This window comes from Mobula birostris, chromosome 6, assembly GCF_030028105.1.
Source record: "Mobula birostris isolate sMobBir1 chromosome 6, sMobBir1.hap1, whole genome shotgun sequence".
Lineage (NCBI taxonomy): Eukaryota > Metazoa > Chordata > Chondrichthyes > Myliobatiformes > Myliobatidae > Mobula > Mobula birostris.
Genome location: NC_092375.1, coordinates 49,760,916 through 49,777,269, shown reverse-complemented (window position 1 = coordinate 49,777,269; position 16,354 = coordinate 49,760,916). Strand labels below are relative to the sequence as shown.

Genomic DNA, 16,354 nt, shown 5'->3' with positions numbered 1-16,354 from the left:
ATGGGGAATTAAAGTCAGAGGTAACTAAAACAGTTTAGGCTAATATTTGTAGACTGAATTGATGCATTCTGCTAACTTGTTGCCAGTTTTGTAGTTTAGCCAAATGGAATGTGCATAATGAGGAGGAAATGCAACAAAATAAATTAAAAATAGATCACTTGTTTCACTTGGAAAAAGAGTTCAGGTCCTGGGTAGTGAGAATGAAAGATGAAAATGGATAGATATTGTACGTCTGAGGAACAAAATGGTCCAAGTCCTCGACAGTGAGATACTGACAATAGAGAAGGCGAACAGGTAGAAAGATAGCACAGGAAGGGGAAGGGCTGTAGATGGAGAGGTGAATCAGGGTGTGTCAAAATTAATGTATCTTAAGAATACAGGCCCAAGTGGTCTAGATCTACATTTGATCAACAGAACTCGTACAACATTTAATAACTTAAATATTCTAATTTGCAGCAAAAGCTATTCATTCATCATTGAGCTGATTTCTCATTCTTTTGTTTCAGTCCTTTTGTGGTATCATTCCTCTATCTCAGTAACCCAATACATTCTAAAAAATTCCACTCACGTCCTCATTTTCCAGCCATATATTCAGCACAGTTACACACAGGATGAAAAAATGTGTGAAATATTTGATATTCTCAAGTAATTTTCTGGACTTAAGTGTCTGAAATGGCTTCAAATACTAGAGGAAGTCATTAGATAATGTATTAGATGTATGCACATTTCTTTATGTCATTTAAAATGTTATAGCATACTATCTGGCCAGCTAACTCTATCCAACATTTTCTGTTTTTTTTTTTGCTTTGGCTTAAAACGTTTTATGACTTTTGCATGACAAGCTGAGAACTTTGCTTCATAACCTCTTACCAGTATTTATTGCAAAAGTTGAACTTTAAACTAAGCAGACTATAAAGGTATTTTCAATCTATTTCAGACAAGTACAGGGCACTTCCCCAAAAAGTTCTAAGGCGGGGTTTTGCAAATTGTTGGGCATTTTCCTAGATTGGGCTAGTTGCAATAACAGATAGAATCATGATTTGTGTAGTCCCTCATGTCACTTCAGGCACCAATCCTGTCATCCCCATCCGTCATTGAAAAGTATTTCCTTATCTTCTCACCATGCTGTCATACCACCTCCTTCTTCAAAGACTATCTCTACCCCACTTTCCACTCCCATTTCATTGGCTGCCCATGTAGAACTGAGACTTACTTGCCTTACTCTGTTAGATGTCAAATGATGACATTCATTGTGATTTAATTGGCAGCAAGTGTCCTCGGGGAAGAAGAGAGGGGGGGAGGTAGTGATGGGGTGTGGGGATGTGGGAGAAGGATGTGAGAGAGAAAGTCTACCTACATGCTAGAAATCTTTGAAACTGTTGGCTGCATCTCCATAATAATATCCATTTCAATGGAATACATTCATCTGGTTCCACTCTTATTTGATAAAGTCAGAAATTAATTGGAAACACAGCAGTTTGCGCAGCATATGGAAAAGGAAACAGAAATAGCATTTCAGATTGAACAGGGAGGTCTTTGATCCAAATGTTAACTCTGTTTCTCTTTCTATAGATCTGCTGAGGGTTTGTAGAATCTTCTATTTTAACTTCAATTGTCAGCATGTTTTTCTTAAACAATTTATTTTTATCCAAAATCCTTGGGTTTTTATTTATTTATCAAATTGTACATTGAGCATCACCAACAATGGCTTCTCTTCAGTGTCTATGCTACTGAGCTGAATATTGTTTGATAATCCATTCCTGGACCCACCTGAGTTATCATCTGAATATAAATTACCCTTTGCAACATCAACCTCCCAATTGTCTCTAATGTTAGTGCTCCTCCAACATGGAAGAGCAGATCAAATAGAACAGGCACCAGTATTGAAAATACCAATGTTGCTGGGCTGGATTATCCAACACAAAATCAAAATGCCACACACTACTTAGTCACAGTGACAATATTCACCATTAGCAATCATTACTGAGCCTGACAAACTTTTAACTGAGTTGGCAGCTAATGCTATGACTGATTCAGTGTTGACACTCATTCTGGCCCTCCAGTGTGTTGATAATGCAACTTCTTTCATTTTACAATGATTGACACAGAAATAGTAATATTTTCAGCAATATCCTATATTGGATTGGGTCTTTGAGCCATTACCCACCTCAAGAAAGGACAGCTGAGAGGTGTCACCACCAGTGTTTTCATAACAATTATTTGTTGAGGATCATTTTAAAATAGTTTATATAATATTAGAGTCAGATTCTGTTTTCATTTCTGTCCACGTTCTCTCTTCCATGAATTGCAGGGGCTGACTGTCAATACAATGCTCGGAGATTCTTGCTTCCAATGTCAGAGTGAAGATGCTGCTTCACTTGTGAATGAACAGTTGAAAGGTCACCAGCTTGGCGATGGGCAAGCCACCCCACTGACTTAATCACTTACAATTCAGAAACAACAGCATGCTTAATTGCCAGTTGAGAAGTGAAACAATCTGACCCTTTGTTTTCAATTGCCACCACAAGATCCAGTCCAGAACAACTGATTCTGTTCTTTTCCCTGAGATCTGCTTGAAATTGTAGTTGACTGATCAAGATTTTATCAGAATTTTAAGACCTCAGTTACATTTGTTCCTCTTAAATTCCCCAGTGCGGCATCTGCCATTATTTACCTGCTGCTGAAACTTCCCTGCCTTTGATACCTCTTGATATGCCTTTTCCAATGTTGACCTCTTATTCTGCCCACTGTAAACTTGATATCATGCCAAATTCTTCTGCCTATGTTCTAACTTGCATCAAGTCTGTTCACCGTTGTCGTGTACTTGCTGACCTTTATTTGGACCAGGATAAACAGTACTTTGATTTTAAAATCCTCATTGATTTCAAATCCCTCCTTGGTCTTGCCCTGCACTATTTCTGTATATGTACTGTGTCCCTTTAATTATATCTCAGACTATATTGGTGCCAAAGGTCATCCTGGCCGTGCTTGCTGTTTTGAAAAAAAAACTGTCCAATCTGGTCTGAAGTATTTGAGAATCTCCATTAAGTCTCCTGAATTTAACCAGCTTTCAGCTGTCTCTGATTTGAATATTTCCACCCTTCTGCCTCTTTTATAACAAGTGTGTTTGACAAAGCCATTGTCATCTATCTCTTCACATGGCTTGGTGATAAATTTTGATTGACTTTCCTGCCAAGCATCTTAGTAACTTTTACTATACTGCAGCATCCACACACGTGGTTGAAGTCTCTGTTCCACTCTTGCCTTTTTCTGAGACTAATTCCAGTTAATAATTTCAATGATAGTTGTAAAAATAAATGAGGTTTAAAATGCCAAAGTAGTATCTATATATGCTAAGTTTTAACTAAAGGCTGTCTTCTTGTGCAGACCCTGGTGTTGAGGAAGACAAGCTTCTATTATTGTTCTGCGCTCTTTGAGGTGATTGAAGAGTCCTAAGCAGGACTCTTAGATACTGTGACAAGAGGTGGCAATAGGTGGGTTAGTGGGTGAATTAAGATGTTATGCACTATTTCTGCTTGTGCATGGCATCTACAAAAAAGGGATCTTCAAGGAAAGTTTAAAATTCTCTTTGAAGTGTATTTTCTGTCCTGGGAATATTCTGCTGTGTTGGAGCTTGGAGAAAAAAGTGTGACGTGTGCCCAGTGAAAGTCACCCATTGGAGTTGGTTGAACATCACATTCATTTCTGGGAATGTTGGTTTGAGAGAACACTGACATCAGTTTATCTTTTCATCAATATCTTTTGAGGATTTTGTGGAAATAGTGGTATGAAGTGCCTTCCATAGGTTTCTTGTGTGTTGAAAACATACAAGTGAGTAGGGTCACTACTGCTGAGTAGATCATGAGGTGACTTTTATACAAGGAAGGCCCTGTTACTTTTGGCGCCAGCTCTTAAATTCTAAAGTTTATGTAATACATAATTTGTTTTTAACCAATAAAATGGTTTCCGTTCATATTCAGATGGTGCCAGACAGAGAATGCAAGACTCAATGTATAGTGTACTTGATGGTTTTGTTAAATATTGTTTCACGAGGGATATTTTTCTGCATGTCTATACTATCACGCCCTCAAAACTAATCAATAAGCATCATATCCTTGGCCTCAATACCTTCTTGTGCAACTGGATGTTCGATTTCCTCACTTAGAGATCCCAGTCAGTTTGGATTGGCAACAACATTTCCCCCACAATCTCCCTCAGCACAGGTGTACCTCGACACTGTGTGCTTAGCCGGCTGCTTTACTCACTTTATACTTATGACTGTGAGGCTTAGCACACGCCAATGCCTTATTTAAGTTTGCCAACGACACCACTTCCATTGGCCAAATCAGCAAATTGCTGGGAGATTGAAAATCTGGCTAAATGGTTCCATAGCAGCAACCTCCCACTCAATGTCAAAGGAGCTGATATTGACGTCCACGAGCCAGTCCTTATTGGGGGAAATCAGAAGTGGAGAGGGTCAGCAACTTTAAATTCCCCTGTTTTATTATTTCAAGGGATCCGTTTTGGGTCTAATACGTAAATACCAATACAAAGATAGCATATTGGCTTCTCTACCTAGAAGTTTGTGAAGATTCAGCAAGTCATCTAAAACTTTGACAAACTTCTATAGAAGTGTGGTGGAGAGTACATTGTGTGGTTGCATCACTTCCTGATATGGAATCACTAATGCCCTAGTAGGGGAAAAGCCAACAAACAATAGTGGATATGACCCAGTCCATCACGGGTAAAACCCTTCTCATCACTGAGCACATCTATACTGAATGCTGTCACAGGAAAGTACCATCCATCATTAAGGATCCCCACCATCCAGGCTATGCCCTCTTCTCGATGTTGCCATTAGGAAAAAGGTAGGACTCACACCACCAGGTTCAGGAACAGTTATTATCTCTCAACCATCAGGCTCTTGAACCACACTTGCCCCGTTACAAAACTGTTCCCACAGCCCATGGACTCAAGTTCAAGAACTCTTCATCTCGTGTTCTTGATATTTATTGCCTATTTATTTATCTGTTATTTTTTCTTCTGGTATTTCTATAGCTGTCTTTGCACATTGGTTGTGTCCATCCTTTTGGGTGCAGTCTTTCATTGATTCTATTATTGTATTTATTGTGATGGCCCACAAGAAAATAAATCAGTGTTTTATATGGTGACATTCGTACTTAGGGAATAAATTTACTTCGAACCAGTCCCTCCCTTAACTTTTACTTCATTAAATCTAACTAAATGAATTGCATGGTTCTCATAAGCTAACAAAAATGTATATCAAGTGTAAATGAATGGGTACAGTATATCAAGATGCAAATTTGCTTCGTGTCTGTCTTCTTTAAATTTTAGGAAGTGAATTTAATTTTCAAATTTTCTTCTAATTGACTAATTCTCAGCTATTGTATTAAAAGACTTATTCAATTGTTTCCCCAAACACAAAACTAAGGAAAATGTGAGTATCCGATATTTTCCTTACAAAACATAGTATGTATATACAGTGAATTCAGGTTAATTGTGGCAGTCGCTTATTTGGAACAATTCTTAAACTCATTGAGAAAATAGCTGGGATTTCCTTCATTTATTTGGGACAGGAGCCTGTTGCCAAAGTTCCTAATTAGCACCTGTCACCCACACTGGACCTCTTACAATTTGCCTAATGACAGAACTGGTCTACCGATGACACCACAGCCAGAGCACTACACATAGTCCTCACTCACCTGGAGAAGAGGGATGCATACATTAGAATGCTGTTCCTGGAGTATAGTTCAGCATCCAACACCATAATTCCCTCCAGGCTTGACAGGTAGCTCAGAGATCTCTGCCTGCACCCTGCCTTGTGCAGCTGGATCCTAGACTTACTATCAGATCACCGTCAGGTGGTAAGGATGGGCTCCCTCACCTCTGTCCCTCTGACCCCGAACACAGGTGCCCCCCAGGGTTGTGTCTGAGTCCCCTCCTCTACTTCCTTTACACCCACGACTGTGCTGACACACAGCTACAATCAGCTGATCAAATTTGCAGATGACGTGACATTGATCGGCTTTATTTCTAGTGGTGATGAGACAACCTCTCCTCTGTAGGCTAACACCCTGACAAAGTGGTGCCAAGATAACAACCTCTCCCTCAATGTCCAAAAAACAAAAGAGACTGATCGTGGATTACAGGAGGAACGGAGACGGGCTCACCCCGATCAACAGCAATGGGTCTGCATTTGAGTGGGTGAATAGTTTCAAGTTCCTTGATATACACATCACAGAAGATCTTACCTGGACTGTACACACCGGCTGTGTGGCAAAAAAAAGTACAACAGCATCTCTTCCACCTCAGACGACTGAAGAAGTTCAGCATGAGCCCTCAATTCCTGAAGACCTTCTACAGGGGCACCATTGAGAGCATCCTGACTGGCTGTATCACTGCCTGGTATGGGAACTGCACCAACCTTGATTGCTGGGCACTGCAGAGAGTGATATGGACAGCCCAGCATATCTGTGGATGTGAGCTTCCCTCCATTGAGGACATTTACAGCAGCAGGTGCAGAAAGAAGGCCTGGAAGGTCATCGGGAACACCAGTCACCCTGACCATAAACTGTTTCAGCTGCTTCTGTCTGGCAAATTGTACTGCAGCTTTAAAGCCAGGACCAACAGGCTACAGAATGGCTTCTTTCTACAAGCCATAGACTTATAAATTCACATATCTATACATTGTGACGGAGTCATAACCCAAAGATTTTTACTCCCTTACATTGTGGGACGGATGTAAGATTTAAATAAATTCATAATTCATGTGCACTTGTGGCTGTTAGACACGACACTGTGCTTAGAGTGAACAGTTTTTAAATAATGTCAGTTGTGTGTGTTTATGTTCAAAAATCAGTGATTTTTGTCACTAATAGTTGAGAAGAAATAAATCAGTAAGACAATTCAGAACGTTTTGCTCACTGTAGTTTCCAGCCTTCAGACTTGCAGATGCATGAAACGGCCAGGAGTGAAAATGAAATGTTTTCACTACTTAAGCAAGTTAGGAACTATGAGGAATCAGAATCATGTTTATTATCACCAGTATCGACAATCATCTTTAATATTACAGTGAAAATGAAGATTTGAAATATGCAACAGTTTCTGAAAGCGTTGGTCGCATGCACTTGTGTGGCTATTAGACACTACACCATGCTTAGAATGAACAGTTTTTAAATAGTGTCAGTTGCGTACGCTTGTATTACGTTATTCATTTGGGCTGACCAACACCAAATTAAAAAGCAGTGATTTTTTACTTCATGCAGGAAGGCAGTCTATTATCTGCAGTAGCTGTCTGCACTGATGTTGTTCGTCTGCAGTCAAATAAAAAATAGAGCAACATACACTGCTTGAACTCATTCATCAATAACTATTAGGAACTAATACAGTTTTATGGTACTGTAATAATATTGGTAGTGTTCTAATTTGTTCTATATTTCATTTAAATACATAATTTGTTACTCAGTTAAAATTAGTTTGTTATATCTTTTTAAATATTTCCATGAAACTTTGACTAATTGGGGCAGCCTCTTAATTGCACCAAAATGTACTGGTCCTGATATGTCTCAATTAACCAGAATCCACTGTATTTCATTTAAATATTTCAGATAATACAATCAATCACTACCAATGATCCAGAAGTTGAAATAATCAAGGATTCCCGGTATCTCAAACATTTGGACGACACACCAGTTTACAAGCTCTAAATGAAACAGCAACACAACTGTTAGTTTGATGCAATGATATTATGAGGCATAAATTTTTAATAAGTCCTTTCTTTGGGTATGAGTTTCAATGACTATCAAAATAAATAGCACTGAAAACGTTTTCAGGCTTTGTTCTGGCCTTCAGATTTTCAAACGAAAATTTTACAAACCTGTAAAGGAAAATCTGAAAAAGGTGAAGAGGGAGAAATAAACAAAATAAGATAAAAATGGATGTAAGAGTGAGCCAATTAGGTCTTGTCCCTTTAAATGTGGTCAATGACAAATGGCATACCTCATACCCCCGTACTAACCCCTTGTCCCTCTGTCGATAGCTACCTTGAAGCCACTCTAAATCTTTCTCACAACTCAACTTTATTTCATCAATAAACTTCAATATATTGCCCTTGATCCCCTTAATCCCCTTGAATGCCTTAATTTGTGAACATCTGAAACTCCTGCTCTAATTAAAGGCTTTCAAACTGAAAATGAGCCACTATTAATTAACATCCCTATTCTTTATTTTGTGTATTAACAATCGTCATTACTAAGCTTGGATTTTGTTTCATAATTTCTATTGAGGCCCTTTATTGAAGGCTTTCTGAAGTGCAACTCCTCCTCATCAACAGGTTTCCCTTAAATGTTCTGGGAGTTTTAAAGTCAATTTGAAGTAAATTTATTGTTAAAGTACATATATGTCGCCATATAATACCTCGAAATTCATCTTCCCGCAGGCATTCATAGAACAAAGAAGTATCATAGATTCAGTAAAAAACTACAAAGACTGACAATGTCAAAAAATTTTAAACAGATTGCCAAACATGATTTATTTTTCATGTATCCATGTTGACTATTCAATTCCAATATTTCTCAAGAACCCTGATATTATTTTGTCAATAACTGATTCCAGAACAGTAAATATAGAAACATAAAATTCCTAATATCTGTTGCATATAGTTTTGTGTATTGATTGTTGCTTCATTCTCCTGGCATTATCATTTATTTGCTATCAAGCAGAGAAAACGTCAGATTCTGAGGTTAAATTTGCAGGATGGAACTGAGCAAAGTCAAAGGATTTCAGATTGACTTTTATTTTCTGCATTCACAATGAGATTTTACCAGCCATTAAGATTGGCAGTCTTCAAATTATCTCAAACTGCACACAGATAGCTCTTTGTTTAATCATCTGAAATACAAGAGATAAAAATTAAAGCCTCAGGTCTCAGAAGCATGTTTGAAAGAATGATGTTACAAGGTTTTTGTTGCACAAGCTTAACACTATATTTAGGAAATATTTTCTGCTTATATTTGTGTTGTAAATGTAACATCTAGGCAGATGCATTCAGATTAAATCATGGCAATAAAAGAAAAATGGTTGTTATTTTTAAAATGCTTTATAGTTTATCAATAATCACATTTAATCACCGTTGTTGTTTTGTCCTTTGGTTCAGTCCTGTGAAATGCCTTGGAATATATTACAATTGTGATATATTCCTATTTATTGCTATTGATCATTTTCTTACCGCTATTAATATACTCAGAAAACAAAATTTATATGTTGCATCTCATATTTGTGGCCTGTTTCAACAAATATATGTTGCATGCCTTTATTTTAATCCTGGATGTGAAATCTTTGGGCTATATAACTTGGATGTGTTTACATGCTCTGAAATAGGTATAATTTAATCAAATAATTCAGAAGTTTAAACTCTTCATAAGAGAAAGAATGTCTTGGTCAAGGAATTTCTTTTGAAAATAAATATTTATTTTAATTATTGTAATGATTTACATTGGCTTTGAAGCTAATCCACATCTGTAATACGTAACAAGTAGACAGCACAATATTCAATATGTTGGGATATCTCCAAAGTGAAATGGAGAAAAGCAAAAGCATTTAAAAAAATTAAACATTGTTAGTTCAGGTACAACCTCTAGAAAGTCAACTAGCAGGCAAAGTGGCAATTCCAAACTAAACTTAAATCAATGAAGGATGTTTGACAGCTGTGGCAGGACTTGAATGTGATTGCCTATTACAAAGTGAAATCAAGTGATGTGGGTGACAACAGGGCTTTGCTTCCAGATTAGCTTAATGCCTTCCACGTGCTGTGCTTTGACAACAAAACCTGGAGGAACTTCCACAAGTTCCCTGAGCCACCGATGACCTTGTGGCCGACATGAGAGCATCCTTCAGGAGGGTGAACCTGTGGAAAACATTCGTCCTAGATTATGGACGTGGCAGAGCACTAAAGACATGTGCTGATCAACTAGCTGAAGTGTTCACTGATACCTGTAACCTCTCGCTTCAGCAGTCTGAAGTACCCACCTACTTTAAGCAGGCTTCAATCATACTGGTGCCTAAGAAGAATGTGGTAACCTACCTCAATGACTTTTGTCCAGTAGCACTTACATCCACTGTGACGAAGTGTTTTTTAGAGGTTGGTGATGAAACACATCAACTCCTGCTTGAACAACACACATACAAGTTGCTGGTGAATGCAGCTGGCCTGTGTGTTGCTTGAATTTCCAGCATCTGCAGATTTCCTCGTGTTTGCGTTTTGAACTCCTGCTTGAAAAGCTGTTTGGCTGTGCTCCAATTTGCCTACTGTCTCAACAGGTCCATAGTAGATGATATTTCATTGGCTCTTCACTCAACCCTGGAACATCTGGGGAGCTTTGAGCAGCAGCCAATTGTAGAGATTGGAAACCTGAGAAGATATAGTTCACTCGGGTTCACTGATCGAGTACAAATGGCTGCCACTCACTGTAGTTTTGGTGGTTTCAGCAGTGGGCAATCATTGTTTGGGGTTGATGGCAAGAACAAATCAAAGTAAAGCAGGGGCAAACAGAGTGGTCATTGATGCAGTGGCCATCATTGGAGTGGTGAGTTAGTGTGGACATTTTGAGGATTTAACTCTTCGAGGCTTCAGTCAGAGAAAGCAAATAAAGCTGTAGGTAGAGATCCCCACTCCCCCGCCGCCGCTTCTTTACATTTGCTCAGTTAGAATAGTAGGGATGCCATGCAGGATAGTGGAATGCTCCTCTTGCGAGACGTGGGAAGTCCAGTGTCCCTTACAACGACACCTGCAAGAAGTGCATCCATCCAACTGCAGCTTCTAACAATCCACGTTAAGGAGTTGGAGCTGGAAATGGATGAACTCCAAATCAGTTGGGAGGCTGAGGGGGCGATAGATAGAACATAGAGAGGTAGTTACACCCAAGGTGCAGGACACAGTAGACTGGCTGACAGTCAGGAAGGGGAGACTGGTTAAACAACCAGTGCAGAGTACCCCTGTGGCCATCTCCCTCAATGACAGGTATATCAATTTGGCGGGATGATGTAGCAGGGGAAAGTCACAGTGGTTAGGTCTCCGGCTCTGCATGTGGCTCTGCGACTCTGAAACAAAGTGGGGAGAAGAGGAGATCTGTGGTGACAGGATTCGTTAGTTAGGGGAACAGGAAGGAGGTTCTGTGAATGAGAAGAGATTCCCAGATCATATGTTGCCAGGGTCCAGGACATCTCAGATCGAGTCCTGAGCATTCTTAAGTGGGAGGGTGAACAGCCAGAGTTTGTGGTCCATGTGGGTATAAATGACATAGGAGTGATGAGGTTTTGCAAAGTGAGTTCAGGGAGTTAGGTGTTGAGTTAAAGGGCAGGACCTCCAGAGGTGTGATCTAATGATTGCTACCTGCGCCATGTGGTAGTGAGGCCAGAAATAGGAGGATTACACAGTTTAACTTTTTGCTAAGGAGTTGGTTTAGGAGGAAGGCATAAGATTTTTGGATCACTGGGCTTTTTCCAGGTTATGAGGGACCTAACAGAAGAGATGGTTTGTCCCTGAAATGGAAGAGGATTAATACCCTGCTGCACAGTGTGGTTTAAACTAGAGCTGCAAGGGGATGGGAACCAGAGTGCCAGAACAGTTAGCGACAAGTTTGTGGAGACAGATGTTGGTAAGTACTCAGACAAAGTTAGGAATCAGAAGGTTGAGTATGGTGTGACTAATGTCTGAGCTGTGTATATTTCAATGCAAGAAGTATTGTAGGAAAGGTAGATGAGCTCTGGGCATGGATCAACACTTGGAATCATAATATTGTAGCCATTAGATAAACTTGGTTGCAGGAAGGGCAGCATGGCAGCTCAATATTCTGGGGTTCTGTTGTTTTAGACATGAGAGAGCAGGAGGGATTAAAGGAGGAGTGTGTCATTACCAATTATGGAAAATCTCATGGCAGTGCCCAGTCAAGACAGACCAGAAAACTCATCTAGTGAGGCCTTATGGATGGAACTGAAAAATAAGAAAGGTATGACCACATTATTGGTACTATATTACAGACTGCCCAACAGTCCTAGGGATCTAGAGGAACAAATTTGTAGAGAGATCACAGACTGTTGCAAGAAACATAAGGTTGTTATAGTAGATGATTTTACCTTTCCACATATTGACTGGGACTCCAATACTGTATAAGGACTAGATGGCATAGAGTTTATCAGATATGTTCAGGAAAGTTTCAGTAATCAGTACGCAGAAGTCCCAAAAAGAGAGCATGTGATTCTGGGTCTGCTATTCTGGTATGAGACCGGGCAGATGACAGAAGTTTGTGTAGGGAAACACTTTATATCTAGTGATCACATTAGTTGCAAATTAAATGTGCAAAAGTATAGGTCTGCTCCACGGATTGAGATTCTAAGTTTGAGAGAGGCTAATTTTGATGGTATCAGAAATGATCTGGCAAGTGTGGATTTGGACGGGCTTTTTCCTGGCAAAGGTGTACTTGGTAAGTGGGAGACCTTCAAAAGTGAAATTTTGAGAGTACAAAGCTTGTATGTGCCAGTCTGAATAAAAGGTAAAGATAACAAATGTAGGGAACCTTGGTTTTCAAGAGATATTGAGGCCCTGGTTAAGAAAAAAAGGGAGGTGCAGAGCAGGTACAGACAGGTAGGAACAAATGAGGTGTTTATGGAGTATATAAATGCAAGAGAACACTTAAAGATGTCAGGAGGACTAAAAGAAGGCACGAGGTTGTCAATGCACAAAGCGAAGGAGAATTCAAAGGGACTTTACAGATATGTTAAGAGCAAAAGGATTGCAAGGGACAAAATTGGTCCTCTGGTGGAGCCAAAAGAGATGGGAGAGATCTTGAATGATTTTTTGCATCTGTATTTACTCAGGAGATGGTCACAGAGTCTATAGAAGCGAGACAAAGCGGCATCAACTTCATGGACCCTGTACAGGTTACAGAGGAGGAGGGGTTAGCTGTCTCGAGGCAAATAAGGGTGGATAATCCCCAGGGCCTGACAAGGTGTTCTCTTGGACCCTATGGGAGGCAAGTGCAGAAATTACCAGGGCCTTAGCAGAGGTATTTAGTTCATCCTCCATGACAGGATAGGTACCAGAGGATTGGAGTATAATCAATGTTGTTCTGCTGTTTAATAAAGGCTCTAAACATAAACCAGGAAATTGTAGGCCAGTGAGTCTGACAGCAAAAGTGGGAATGTTATTGGAAGGTATTCAAAGGAACTGGATATATAAGTATTTGGATAGACATAGACTGATTAAGGATAGTCAGCATATCTTTGTGTGTGGTACGTCATGTCTAACCAATCTTAGTGAGTTTTTCAAGGAAGTTACCAGGAAAGTGGATGAAGGCAAGGCAGTGGATGTTGCCTACATGGATTTTAGCAAGGCATTTGACAAGATCCCATATGGGAGATTGGTCAAGAAGGTTCAGTTGCTCAGTATTCAAAATAAGATAGTAAATTGGATTAGACATTGGTTTTGTGGGAGAAGCCAGAGAATGGTAGTAGATGGTTGCCACAGAGATTAGTACTGAGTCCATTGTTGATGGTCATCTTTATACTTTATACTTTATTGTCACCAAACAATTGATACTAGAATGTACAATCATCACAGAGATATTTGATTCTGCGCTTCCCACTCCCTGGATTACAAATCAATAGTAAATACTAAAAATTTAAATTATAAATCATAAATAGAAAATAGAAAAATGGGAAGTAAGGTAGTGCAAAAAAACCGAGAGGCACATCCGGATAGTTGGAGGGTACGGCCGAGCTCTGAGTCAGGATAGGTTCAGCAGTCTTATCACAGTTGGAAAGAAGCTGTTCCCAAATCTGCCTGTTCGAGTCTTCAAGCTCCTGAGCCTTCTCCCAGAGGGAAGAGGGATGAAAAGTGTGTTGGCTGGGTGGGTTGTGTCCTTGATTATCTATATCAATGATCTGGTTGATAATGTGGTCATCTGAATTAGCAAATTTGCTGATGACATCAAGATTGGGGGTGTAGTGGCAGATGGAATTTAATGCAGACAAGTGTGAGGTGTTGCACTTCAGTAGGACCAGCCAGGGTACGTCTTGCACAGTGAACAATAGGGCACGGAGGAGTGTGGTAGAATAAAGAGAGTTGGGAATACAGATCCATAATTCGTTGAAAGTGGTGTCACAGGTTGGTAGGGCTGTTAAAAAAAAGCTTTTTGGCAAATTGGCCTTCTTAAATTAAAGTATTGTTTACTGGAGATGGGGTGTTATATTGAAGTTGTTTAAGACATTGGTGAGGCCGAAATTGGAGCATTGTGTGCAGTTTTGGCCACCAACCTACAGGAAAGATATGAACAAGGTTGAAAGGGTACAGAGAAGATTTACAAGGATGTTGTTATGTGTGGAGGACCTGAGTTATAAGGAAAAATTGAATAGGTGAGGACTTCATTCTTTAGAACATAGAAGACTAAGAGGAGATTCGATAGAGGTGTACAAAATTATGAGGGGTATAGTTAGGGTAAATGCAAGCAGGCTTTTCCCACTGAGGTTGGGTCAGAGTGCAACCAGAGGTCATGAATTAAGGGTGAAAGGTGGAAAGTTTAAGGAGCACCTGAGGGGAAACTTCTTTACTCAAGGTCGTGCGCGTGCAGAACAAACTGTGAACGCAAGTTGTGCATGTGAGCTCAATTTCAATGTTTAAGTGAAGTTTGTATAGGTACATGGATGGTAGAGTATGGAAGACATTGGTTTTGGTGCTGTTCAATAGGAGTAGGCAGCTGAAATGGTTTCAGTATGAACTGGATAGGCCGACGGGGTCTGTTTCTGTGCTATGCTTCTCTATGGCTTAAAGATGCATAAATCATGATGCTCTTTACTACAGCTCAGCATCCAATAATATCATCCTCTTAAAACTAATCAAGAGTTAAACCTTGGCCTTAATACCTCCTTGTGCAATTCAGTCCTTGATTTCCTCAAGTGTAGACCCCAGTCACTTCGGATTGGCAACAACATCTCCTTCACAATCTCCAACAGCACAAGTGCACCACAAGGCCTTTTGCTTAGCCCCCTGCTCTAATCACTTTACACTTATAACTGTGTGGCCAAGTACAACTCCCAATGCCATAGTCAAGTTTGCTGACATCACCACTGTCTTTGGCCAAATCAAGGGTAAAGTTGAATCGGCATATAGGAGGGAGAATGAAATCCTGGCTGAGTGATGCCACAACAACAACCTCTCACTCATCCAGGATCTTATAATTGACAAAGAGGAGGAAACTAGAGGTCCATGAGTCAGGACTGATTAGAGATGGAGAGAGTAAGCAACTTTAAACTCCTTGGTGTTATAATATCAGAGGACCTGTCCTGGGCCCAGCATGCAAGTGCAATTATGAAGAAAGCATGGCAGCACCTCTACTTTCTTGGAAGTTTCCAAAGATTTGTCATGACATCTAAAACTTTGACAAACCACTGTAGATGTCTGGTGGGGGTATATGGACTGGTTATGTCACTGCCTTGTATGGTAACTCAAATGCCCCTGAACAGAAATCCTATAAAAAGTATTTGTACAGCCCAGTCCATCACAGGGAAAGCCCTCCCCACCATTGAGCACATGTACGCAGAGTGCTGTCGTGGGAAAGCAGCATCCATCTGCAGGGACCCCCACTACCCAGACCATGCTCTCTTCTTGCTGCTGCTATAAGGAAGAAGATACAGGAGGCTCAGGCCACACACCACCAGGTTCAGGAACAGTTAGTACCCCTCAACCATCAGGCTCTTGAACTAGTGGGGACAGCTTCACTTGACTTTACTTTCCCCATCACTGAACTTTTTTTAATAACCTATGGACTCACTTTCAAGGACTCTTCATCTTATGTTCTTGATATTTATTGCTTATTTATTTTTATTTTGTATTTGCACTTTGTCTTATGCACATTGCTTGTTTGTCTTGTTGGGTGCTGCCTTTCATTGATTCTATTACTGTTCTTGGCTTTATTGAGTATGCCCGTAAGAAACAAATCTGTGGGTTGTATGTAGTGACATATTTGTACTTTGATAATAAATTTACTTTGAAATTTTAATGTTCTTAACATAACGTATTTTAAAAATTAAAATATTGTGCTTAACGTTATGACCCAAATGTTGCTATAGGCTTGCATCACAATGTTGTGGAAGTAATTCTATTCAGTGTGAATAGCTGCGACGGCCTCTCCCTTATATGAAAATAAAACAAAAGCGATTGACTTTGTATCTTCATACCTTTCCTGCAACTTTGCTCACCCTTTCAGTTGTCGTAGGGGGAGCTTGAGCGGCAAATTCGTCGTGTTGTCGAGAGATGGCGCTTGTGAACGCAGGCCACTTC

At 39.9% G+C, this 16,354-nt stretch overlaps 1 protein-coding gene across 4 annotated transcripts in view; it reads left to right on the top strand.

The window, feature by feature from the left end:
- Positions 1 to 16,354, top strand: part of usp9 (ubiquitin specific peptidase 9) — a 266,944-nt gene that overhangs the window by 9,876 nt on the left and 240,714 nt on the right. The window lies entirely within an intron of this gene.